Genomic DNA, 12,176 nt, shown 5'->3' with positions numbered 1-12,176 from the left:
CCTCTGTGGTGCGTCTGATGTCTCTGCCCTGCACACTGAAAGAAGAGAAGGAAGACTGTCAACAAAGTGCTCCAGGACTGTACTTGCCTTCCACAATGCTGGCTCCACCTCCTGTGGGGCGTCTGATGTGCCTGCCCTGTGCTGTGAAAGGAATGGAGAGGTCTGGTAAACAGAGTGCTTCAAAACTGGCTTGAACTGGGCACAGGCCCCGCTCCCCTCAGAGAACAAAGGATTTTGGGTATAAGTATTGGGACCCTGATCCCAAGAAATTAGATCACTTCTGGACTTACAAGACAAAACCTCTGCTGAGGAGAAGGAACCTGAAGAAACTGAGGAGAGAGTATTCCCAAGCTGAAATGCTGCTTGGGGGATTGGCCTGCAGTGTTTGCCTGACTGCCAAAGGGAGGAGAAAGAACTTTGTGGACTTTTCTTTCAACTTGTGCAAAGATCTCCAAGGGCTTGGAGGAGAGCTTGCCCCCTGACCGAAGTCCCAGGACCAGTGGGCTTCACCAGCCTTCGTGAATTGCTGCAGGAAACAAGTGTCTACAGAGGCAGGGAGCTGTGACCGACTCTCACGACCGGCCCGGTGTCCTGTAAGCACCGTATCAAGCAACTTCCGCCTCGAACAACGCAAGCTCTGCACTCACCGACTCCGTCCTGACGCCGTCACCGAGCCATAGCCTGTACCGCGACTGGTAGTCACCGTGACATGCAACGCCTCGCTACACCGAATTGAACTGGTCTGACCGACGCGGTCACTGCTGCTGACTTCGAGTCCGGGGTTGGACACCGCCTTCACAACGCACCGCTCAACTCGCACCACTGTCCGGACTGATCAACGCCAGCTCCCGAACTCCGGCTCGTTCGCCGCACTGCAAGCTGCAAGCACCGCATCGAACCACTGTCTCGCCCTGCAACGCAAGCCTTGGATCCACCGACTCTGTCAACAGGCCGCTGCCTGCACTGCATTGAGGGACAACGCGTCCTGCAACGCTTCCTTTCTGCACCGCGACGATCACCGGAACCGGCTCGCACATCCGTGCCGGACGCCCCAAGTAAAAGGTACTGTGATTGAGTCTGTCGACAAATAGAGTAGGCCCGTACCGATGCGGTCCGCTAGATCTGCTAGACTGTGTGTTATTTTCAACAATGCTGTAGCCGGACCAGGCTACCGACTCGCACAGAAACTTGATTTAAGCCTTTTTACAAGAACTCTTGAAATCTAATAGTACTGTGGAGTCTTTTTTTGTTGTTTATTGGTCTTGTGGTAACTCTATATAAAATATCCTTATTTTTATAGAAAACCTTGTGTGGTGTCCATTTGTAGTGTTGTCACTGGGTTATTGTATGTGGTCACAAATGGTTAACTTAAAATGCCTCTGAGATAAAGCCTTGCTGCTCGTGCCAGGCTACCCAGGGGGTGAGCAGGTGTTATTTTAGGAGTGTAATCACCCTTATCCTGACTAGAGGAGAGGGTCCCTATTTGTCACAAGTACCTACCTGTGCCAACTACAGACCCCCAATTCTAACACCGAGGAGAAATCCAGTAGAATTAGGAGAAATATTTTGCCTTGGTCAAGGGCTTGAAGGGCATCATCCACAATATGGAGAATAGTAGTTTCTGTGCTGTGCTCAGGCTTGAACCCGAATTAGAATTTGTCTATAGATTAAAGTTGGTGATATGTTGGCTCAGTTGAAGTTGCACCCATTTCTCCAGAGCCTTTGCTATAAGTCGGATATTGGTATGAAATTGTCTGGAGTAGCAGGATTCAAGGTGGGTTTTTTTAAGATGGGGGTGACTTGACAGGCTTTTAGAGTCAGGTATGGACCCTTGCAGTAGGGAAGCATTGATTATTGTAGTCCAAATGAGAATGATAAATTGGGAGGTCGGAGCTGGAGGGGAGTGGGTCATTAAAGTGGCTATTCAGATTTAAGGAGGATATAATTTTTTAGATGGAATGGTTGTCATATAACTTGAAGTTGAGCCAGTGTGCTTGGTTCTTGGGTGTTGTCTGAGGGACAAGAGAAGAGAGATGGGACCCAGCAGGAAGAGGTCAGATGTTGGTGGCGGAAATAAGTTATTTTCCTAGGAAGGGAATTTTAGCTGTAAAGGAGGAGAACTCCTCACAGGTTATTAGGGATTTTGAGGTTTCTTTGGAAGTTTTAGCCAGTTTGTTAGATTGATGTTTGACCATTTCAAAGAACTTAAGTTAAGAGGTCAGTTCTTAGCGTTTTCCAGTTCCGATCTAAAGAACTCTTTTTAGACTTCAGGATGTTCCTGTTGTAAGCATTTCTGGTATGTTGGAGAAGTTTTAGTTGGGAGGCTGATGGGTGCTGTCTCCAGGTTCTTAATACTACCCATCTTCAAATAGCCTTGTTGAGCGTGCCAACAGAATCATTAAAGAAGGGGTGCAGAATGAATCAAAAGGTGTGGAGCTATAACACATGCCCACATTGTACAACTTGGGTCACCCCTTTTTCTTTCCTCAGAGGTAGGTTAGTTCAGATGTCACTGTGTCCCTCTTGGTTGTGTATATGAGAAAACACATTTTGTTGATGTACGTGTGCCATCCAGGGATGAGGTAGCTTCCAGTGTTTTGTCGCAGCAGTTTGGCATGAAGACGAGGTGTGATAGGAATCATTGTGGAGCTATGCTGGATGTGTCACCTGGTGACTGGATTATGATCAAAGGTCCCATAAAGACTAAGAAATGTGATTCAAAGTTTTTGGTGCATGTGCAGTGGGATAGTCTCCAAGGGGGCTGTTCTTATAGTTGGGAAAGGTTAGTGGAACATGAGACAATTGGTCAAGTTAACTCCTTAACAGGTTGACAATATGTCGAAGAGGAGAGATTAGGTCAAGAGTGCTGATTGGGTGCAAAGGCTTCAACACTCCATGCAAGTACAAGGTGAGGGAAATGCTTCTGTGGACTTCGTCCAGAGACACTCGTCTATGAGTGAGAATTCCTTCTGTGGACAGACAGGCATGAACTGAGTGGTTTCCTGGACCAGGAGAGTGACAAAGAGGTTTGAGGATTTTGTGATTTCCCAAGCATTCACATACGCTTATGCAACTATGATTCAGGTCAAAATGGGGGCATGGTCTGATATTGGGCATGGTTTGGGTAACGTTTCTTTAAGTGTATTATGCATGCGCTATGCAAGTTGTCTTTGTGTGCACTCGTGATATTGTGAAGGCCGCTATGCTTGTATTTGAATTGGTGCTCGTGTCTTGTTGGCATGGGGCAATGTTTATTTTGGAATTTCCCACATGTGCTTTATGTGCAGCTAGCTCGTTTACTGTGATAAGTAACCCGTCGTGGCCAGAGTGAGCGTCGTGGGTCTGTTGATACGTAGTTCAAGGGCTTTTCTGCCTCGAGACACAGGAGGTGGCCAGGGCCGCGTGCAGGCGGCTGGAGTTATCCTGTTCCGCATTAATAAACACCATGTCTGGAGTGGAGTCTTGAGAGCCAAGGGTCTGTCTGGGGGGGCGGCCGCGAGGCCTCGCTGACTCCCCCCCCCCGGCCCCCCTGGGCGGAGGGGGTAACGTTAGCGATGAACCACCTCAACCCCGGGCGGAGGGGTGACAATAGTACCGACGCATCACCCCCTGCCTTGGGAGGAGGGGTAACAACGGCACCGACCCCCCCCCCCCGGGTCATAGTACCACCTCGCTCGTGGCTCAGACGCAGCCGGAGACCGCGCGCGACGCACGTGCGGCTGACGGCGGACGCACGTGCAGGTGACGGCGCCGCCGACGCCGCCACCGCCGCCCCTCAGAGTCATTCCTCTAACCGTGGAGGAGTCACTTCCGGCTCAGCAGTCCAGGCGCCGGGGGGAGCGGGGAAGGAGGAGGGAGCGGAGGGAGGTCGGTGCCGAGCCCGGACTGGAGGCGGCCGCAGCGGCAGCAGCAGCAGGCCCGAGGCGGGGAGCAACGAGCTGGCAGCAGCAGCGGCCTTGGCACACCGCCCTCTACCGCCAGCAGGGCAGCCTGGCATCAGCGGGTGCCAGCCCCAGAGAGCCCCCAGTGCCTGATCCACACACCCCCAGTGCAGGGCACCCCTCCCGGTGGCAGCCCGTGCAAGGCCCACCCAGGGCCCCCGTGCATCCTGCCCAGCGGTGCCGCCCCCAGGGACAGAGCAGGGTGACCCCGGTGCCAGCCCCAGCAGGAGCCCCCGAGGGGAGGGCAGTGCAGACCCCAAGGAGCCGGAGCCCGCCCCAGCCGCCCCTCCTGGCCCCAGCGCGAGGCCCGCTCCTGCCCCGGGCCCCTCCCACAAACACTGGGCCTCGGGTCCTGCAGCGCCGGCGCCCTCCCAGCCTCTGCCTCCAAACGAGAGCTCAGCACTGGGCCCCAGATGCAGCCCCCTCCTGCCCCTGGCCCAGTTCTGTCCAGAGCCCCTCTCCCGAGCACCGAGCCCTGCACCCAGACTCCTGGCTGCTGCCCACCGCTGCTCCACCGGGCCTCAGCACAAGGCCTCGGCCTGCCTCCGTCCTCGGCCAGTCCTGAGCCCGGCCCAGCGTCCGGCCTCAGCTGCGTCCAGAGCTGCCGAGCTCCGAGCAGAGGCTGACCATTGCTCCCTGGCCCCCTGCAGCACCCCTTCATACCTGGCCCCCTGCAGCACCCCTTCCTCCCTGGCCCCCTGGCCCCTGCAGCACCCCTTCCTCCCTGGCCCCCTGCAGCACCCCTTCCTCCCTGGCCCCCTGCAGCACCCCTTCCTCCCTGGCCCCCTGCAGCACCCCTTCCTCCCTGGCCCCCTGCAGCACCCCTTCCTCCCTGGCCCCCTGCAGCACCCCTTCTTACCTGGCCCCCTGCAGCACCCCTTCCTCCCTCGCCTCTGCTCCCTGGTGTCTGTAGAGACCCTCCTGGGAGGGCCACTGTCACCTTTCCATCTCTCACTCTACGGTCGAGCAGCAGCTTCATTCCAGCCTGGACACCTCTCTTCAATATTGAACCCCAGAATTCAGCTGCTGCCACCAAGTAACCCACCCCCTTTGTCCAGTGCACCGCGGGGCACGGTCAACAGCAACCCATCTCCCTGCAGAGTCTCTCATTCCAAAGCACAACCAAGCCCCCAGCAGCGTCTTATCTTTAATTATCCCCACTCGGGCCTTTTTGAACTCCACCCTCAAATCAGGGGTCTCTTTATTACCAGATGTGCCACAGCTGAGTCTGACACCAAGTCCCGACACCCTGCCAGGATCCTGTTACTTGCCATTATCTCTGTAACACGGGACCAGCTTTTACCTGTGTCCTCCAGCCAATGCTTAACTCATAGACTATAAACAACAACGAGAACCCCAGTCTTACTCATCTCTGCACTGTCATAGGTCACCCTTAATGTGAGCCTTCAGTGCTGACCTCACCACATTCCCTACACTGTCGCTTTTTTGTATTAGGTTCCTTAATTTACGAGATCACCCAACTGCCTTTCTTAGGCCCAAGCGCTGTCACACCTAATATCCCCTAGCATCACGATAATCACAAAGGAGAACAATTACACCAACTGTCTGCTCTGAGATCATTAAGTAGCTCATTCGAATCCTTGCGCATCACCATAAGCACTATCTTGTTGTCCGCACTAATCCCGCTTCCCTTGCCCCAGTTGACCTGTTTTAGAAACAAATCGCAGGTCTTCAGAGGCCTTTGCACAACACATGGCCCTTCATCAGTGACTATTCAAATCCCAGAATCACTCAACCCTTCCACAGGGTTCAATTAAGTTCTCCAACGTTGGTGCCATTCGCTGGCTTTGGACCTCCACCCTGGCTCCATTCACAGGCCTGTTCTGCAGCCCTAGTTACAGACAGCTGTCAGAACCCTCGATCATAACCACCAGTTACAGGCGAGAGTCCTCCCAGCATTGCCCCAGTACACATGCTTCTTTGACAGATCTCAGTCCACTGCCAGTAATCTCATTCCCACACCTTATTCTACTGTCAATATCCCCATTGACTGTCGAGAATTACTCCAGCACTGGTTCCATTCAAGGCATCCGATGCACTTGCCCTGGTGACACTGACAGGCCTCAGTATCCCAGCATCGGTCCCATTCAACCCAACACTGGTCCCGTTCAAAACCCTGAGTACCGTAGGGCGAGCCACATCAACAGCCCTCATCCACTAGCATTGGCCCCTTTCAGAGCCCTGCATGCTCTAGCACCTGACCCACTCACGTCTATCAGCCCCCAGCAGTGGGCAAATTCACAGCAAAGAGTGCCTCAGCATTGCCTCCCACACCATCTTTCATCCCATTAGAGTTGCCCCCATGGGGCCCTGGCATGGCCACCTTCATGCCTCCTCTTACCGCACCAGTATATCGCCGACACGCTTCCAGTGTTGGAGTAGCCATATGTTACCTGTCTGAGCCCTGCACTTTAAGGACATTGCCTTCTGACAGACACCAGCACTTCCCAACATCCACTCATAAATAGACATCTTCCCTCAACCTTTAAATCCATTCCCTCTCTGAAGCTGCGGACCCTGCCATCTCAGATGCTGCATTTTTCTTGTGCTGTGTGAAGATGGATTGGTAACTGCCCTGAGGGAATCTGAATCACACGGAAGCTGCCAGTTTGTGATCTTGAAGGTAAGTGGCTGTAGGCATGCAGCGCTGTTAAGTGTAAGAAGGGCTCTTGCCATGTATCCACCAAAACCTTGCTTGTGGACACGTTAGTTATTTTTGTGACTCGCTGTGGATCTGTCTTGTTGAAATGACTGGTTCATTGGCATAGAGATCATATTCCGTCGCATGGATACAGTTCTGTAGGTGTTCCATGTGAGCCACCCATGACTCCTTGCGATCCAGTTGTGGTGTCAGAATCGGGTTTGAGGATACTCTTCCTCCAGCTGATACATGGAACAACAACTAGGGTATCAGTCTGAAGTTTTCCACATAGACAAACTAAGTTTGATAGAGTAGAAAATATGTATTCAAATACAAGGCCTCCCCAGATCACCGTTTAACTTTAAAGATCAGTAGATATAAGACTAGTGTGGAATCGAGGAGAATAGTAGGTTGCATCTTCAGTCACTCAATATTCCCAGAGCGTCATCAATTACTTGAAGCGGAGCTGCTTTTGTTCTTTTGTTCTTTATCCAGAACGAAAGCCAGAACTGCTGAGCAGAATTGAGATAGGTTATTTGGCCAATTGGATCCCACCTTTTCCGAGCTTTATAGTTGTTTGGTCAGTCGAAGAATTTGGAAAGCCTTTCTCTTTTTTTCACTGCTTTATATCGTGCTGCGACCCATGCTCCGACTAGGAAGGCTTCTAAATGGTTTACGTCCATATCAATATGTTAGGGCAACATGCAAGAAAGGTACATACATTTAGTTGGTGAGTACATAGATGTAATAAGTGTTGTACCTCTCCCCAAGTCTATGAATGAACAGAACAAATGGAGGGTACTAACATATGGTTCATGGGGCTTGGATGTGATCTGCTTTGTGAACCATAAGTCACAACCCTTTGCAGAGTTTTAATTTTTGCATTGTTGATCTAAATTAAGGCACTATGCATGTTGTGTTCGGCTGAGTGATGCTGTTTCGGTCCTTTTTTTGCAAAGTCCTTTAACTTCTGCTACGTATTATACTGTTAAGCATTGCTTTGGTTGAACTAATATATGAACGCATATTTGACCTGTTTCTTCAGACCTTTACATATAAAGTTTGTGCATCCTTCTTGTGTATTCTTCCTACATAGGGAAAATGTGTTTAGGCTGCTATGTATCTGTCAGAAAGGTGTATATATCGCAAGCTTAGCTGAAAGGAAGTAGAGTGCTGTATGAGGTGAAAGTATATATTATAGTGGTCCCAGTTTCAGGGAATAAATCGTAAGAAAAACCTAACAAGGTAACAAGATTTACATGAATAGTGCCCAGAGAAGGTGGTAGAGAGTGCATGATGGTAGGTGCTGAGAGAGAAAGTTTGTGGTGGTGACAAAGTATCACAAACAATTCTGGTATATATTGTTCATATACCGGATGGTCAAAGTACACATAGTATATACATATTTGCCATATAACACATGGAGTCACAGTCTATTCATTACTGTTGATTTGGTATTGGCAACTGTTGTAATGTCGACGTTTCAACCCTTTTTCCCATAGGTATCTTGAACCTTACATGCAGGGTCTTCCTCAGGACAAGTGGTAGGGGCTGGGGGCACCTAGAGAGAGAGGGATAGTGTCATTACCTAGCTACAAACTGGAAAAAATTAAAAACAAAGTCCCAAAAAGGTGGGCATGATTACTCAATATTACTATAAGTGCTGGGGTCTCTCACAAATCAATCGTGGAGTAGGGGGGCTACGTGACTCTCCAAAGAACACTGTAGGGTAGGAGTGAGGCGTCGCCTGTGTATTGAAGGTGACTGTTATCCAGAATAATAGGCACAGAGAAAATTCACAATATGATTGAGACAATCTACTACACACTTACTTAGTGTACTTATGTAGCGTATAAAGGTCCAATCTATCAAAGGATTTCTTCTCTGACGGGCAGGGTAGTCCCGAAATTCTAAGGAAATCTTGTAATGCCTGAATCAATCAAAGGTAGCACGTGGAATAAATCTAGAGAGGAGAAACCAGCTAGTGCATATGTCCAGGACGGCATAGGGTTATTAGTGAAAAGTGTGAACCAATATTGGTGAAGTAGACTATTGTTGGAGACCGGGGTGGGTTAGAATAGCACCAGCGGTTGGCATGCATCGCAATGGTGCGAGCATAGAGCCTGAAATGGAAAGGAAATGCCAAATCTTATACCGGGATGATAGAAAAGCATCTGTTAATGCTAAGAATGCACTGGTATTGCATGCAGAAGTGTCCGCTACTCGGGTAGGTGCAGTTCATAATGGACGCGGTACATTACATGAGACTAGAACCATGCTGGCAAAATGCCTCGGGGGTGCAGTGGCCGATAAATTTTGAAAAATGATGAGTTAACTTAAGTAGATACTGATATTAGTGCTCGTCGCGGGCGGCGACTGTTCGAAAAAAAGAGGCACAGCGCCGGCAAACGCTGGGAGTCGTGGGAGGCCTCTGAGTTCGTAAGAGGTTGCCGTAATTAAAATGAAGGCTGAACATTCCTAATACTGCGATTACGCATGGATGACACATAGCATGGGTGGAAAAACGAGTGAGCGATCTTAATGCTGGGATCAGTAAAGGATAAGCGGTTTACCCAGATCCATGACCTAGTCGCTAACAAGTCCCGTTGGACCTGAGTACAAGGCTGGCCAGTCCGTTAATTTATACAAACAAGTGGGGCAATCGTGCTTGATCGTGTGGAGCCGTTGTGTTGTTATATTAAAGTGACAAAGTGAAAGACACAATCGCGTGGCGCTTGCAAACACTCACCCCGGCCGGCATCTCGATGATGTCCTAGTGAACAACCTGAACTCGGCAGACTGCTGTAAGTATTTAAGGCACACGCTTGCAGTGTGCGTGACGCGTCATGCAAGAGATCGGAGTGAGGAAAGACTAATCCTTTGCGGGGGCGGTTGTGTTGATGGCATGGATGACACATAGCGTGGGTGGAAAAACGAGTGAGCGATCTTAATGCTGGGATCAGTAAAGGATAAGCGGTTTACCCAGATCCATGACCTAGTCGCTAACAAGTCCCGTTGGACCTGAGTACAAGGCTGGCCAGTCTGTTAATTTATACAAACAAGTGGGGCAATCGTGCTTGATCGCGTGGAGCCGTTGTGTTGTTATATTAAAGTGACAAAGTGAAAGACACAATCCCGTGGCGCTTGCAAACACTCACCCTGGCCGGCATCTCGATGATGTCCTAGTGAACAACCTGAACTCGGCGGACTACTGTAAGATTTTAAGGCGCACGCTTGCAGTGTGCGTGACGCGTCATACAAGAGTCCGGAGTGAGGAAAGACTAATCCTTTGCGGGGGCGGTTGTGTTGAAAGTGAAAGAAGAGGTATTATTTCCCAGGGACTTAAGGGTGGCTATGGGATTGATTCTCATATTGGCACAGAGGTCTATAATAAGAGTCATATAAAAAAACATTTTCTGCAACCAGGTGGGATTTGATTTAAGCATCGTAGAGAACAAGAAGTACAAATGTTATAATGAGGTGAAAGGCAAAGAAACAGTCAACATGTGAGTAGAGGTTTAGTTAATTTCCAAGAGTTAAAGTTAGCTCACACTGTATGATGATGACATCAAAGTTTTTACCTAATTTGGAGCAGGAGCAGGACTGGAGCAGTCTTGATGATTGTGAAATGTCTTTTCAGATCTTGGTTGCGTAGATGAAGAAGGCTTGTTGCATTGTTTATTTTTTTCGTCTTTTTTTTAGTTTCTTTTTCGTTTCTTCTTCGTTTATTCTTTTCCAGTGTGATGGAGTCCTGACTGCCAGGGTGCCCTGAGCCACTGGAAACGGTGATCTTGTCAGATTGTGATGGCTTTCTAGATGCAACTGATTTTGAAGAACCTGTGGGCAATCAAGGGGTGTTTGTGGAGTTTTATCCGGGTGAAGGTGATGTGGTGTTATTTCTTCAGCCCCTTGGTGAGGTGTGCTGACACATGCTTGATACCCTTAAGTGAGTTGCAGTGTGCAGTCTAGGAGACAGTGGAGGAAGGTTCTACTACTACATGTCACAGTAGGAGGGCTTGAAGGCACTATCTGGACTTGGCGTTTTCACTTAAAATGCTCATACCTGGTGGTGGTGGTGGTTGTTGTTTTGTTTTGGGGGGGGGGCTGCGTTCGTTGTGCATAAGATCTGTGTTCAGGGTAAATTTGGCTGACATGGGATTGGGTGAACATTTAGATTGAATTTGCCATGTCTCACATTGTGGGGCCATGTCTGGACTAGTTGTTGCTTGTTTTCCTTATCAAATAACAAGAATTCTGCTTTGAAGGAGGTTAAGCTTCAGGTATGTGTTGGGCATCCAGGGTAAGAATGCGTTAGTTGTAAGCAGTGTGTCCGATATGTGGAGCAGATATTGGCTTTCAAACCTAGTTATTTATTGGTGCATAGGTGAATGTTGATCTCCGTGAGTAGAGCCCAAAGGGCTCCACGTTGAGGGTAATGGTGGTGGGGCACCAGATATGACCCTGGGGACCTGCACTGGTGATCGGGCGCTTTGGGGGATGCCCATGTGGGAGACTGGTGCCGATTGGGTAGTTAGGAGGAGACCCTGTGAGGGGCATTTCTTTCCAGTGAGTCCTTGTTCCCTTCACTGAAGGCCAAAGCAGGTGCTGCCCCCTTATTTCTGACGCGTGCCCTCTGGGGGCACGCATGTCCAGTCCTGATCCCTCCTCCGTGGGGTAAAGCACACGTGGCCTCCCTCCCCGCCCCCTCCATGCCCAGCCTGCGCGCCCCTCTCAGGGGCACGTGTGGCCTCTGAGGAGGAGGGGCACGGAGCCCTCCATACATCTTCTCGTTAATCCCTTTGTATAGTAAGTGTTGTATTGTCTCGTGTCTTCCTCTGTGGTGTGGCGGGCGGGGTCAAGCAGAGCGTGCAGCAGCCCCGGGCTTCCTTCGGGTGCACCCCCGGTCCGGGGGGGTCTGACCCTCCCCTCTGGGCCCTGGTGTCCGGGGTCGGTGTCCGCATGTCCGGAGCGGAGCTCTTCCTTCTTCCACTGAATGGATGCTTCTTTCAGAACAGTAGTGAGTGGCCCAGCAGACCCTGCCCCCTCCCCTGGCGGCACGCGCCTCTCCTCTGACCCCCAGGGAGCCCCCCGTGTGCACCATCAGGCCGGGCCTTTGTCTGCTCATTGGGGCGATGCGGCCCCATTGTGGGGCTGTCAGGGCTGATGGACTGGGGATGACCCCACTGCAGAGTGGGCCTTTCACTGTGGGCGGCTGCTCTTTGCATTCTGCCCGAGGGCCCTGCTGGCTGGGTGCACGTGTGTGTATCTCTGTTTACATCCCTCTGCAGTCAGGGTGTCCACGTGCCTTTGTTTATTTACATTCCTCTGTAGTGAGTGCCCTGCTCTGCGAGTGTTTGTTCCCATTCATTAGTACTGAGCAGTCTTGTCTGTCTGTCTGCGTGTTTGACGTTCCTCTGCAGTGTTTATTCACAGTCATTAGTAAGCAGTCCTTGTTCTCTGGTTTATGTATTTATTTATTTTATGCATTTCTATAAAGCGCGGACTTCACCCGAAGGTGTCAGAGCGCTGTACAATAGAACCAGTTACGGTACATGAGAGAACTGTTGCAGGAA

At 50.5% G+C, this 12,176-nt stretch overlaps 1 protein-coding gene across 4 annotated transcripts in view; it reads left to right on the top strand.

Annotated features, from left to right (window-relative positions):
• The first annotated feature begins 4,733 nt into the window (after positions 1-4,733).
• LOC144764025 (uncharacterized) overlaps positions 4,734-12,176 on the top strand; it is a 297,464-nt gene continuing 290,021 nt past the window's right edge. For 3 of the 4 annotated variants that reach the window (XR_013596298.1, XM_078650158.1, XM_078650157.1), the window contains exon 1: positions 5,418-6,585. The gene's annotated coding sequence lies outside the window, so the exon portion shown is untranslated. Of the gene's footprint in view, positions 6,586-12,176 lie in introns of all 4 variants that reach the window. The other variant, XM_078650155.1, reaches the window with a different exon arrangement.

Source organism: Lissotriton helveticus, chromosome 6 (genome assembly GCF_964261635.1).
Source record: "Lissotriton helveticus chromosome 6, aLisHel1.1, whole genome shotgun sequence".
Lineage (NCBI taxonomy): Eukaryota > Metazoa > Chordata > Amphibia > Caudata > Salamandridae > Lissotriton > Lissotriton helveticus.
The sequence above is the reverse complement of the archived record's forward strand: the minus strand, read 5'-3'. Positions and strand labels throughout refer to the sequence as shown.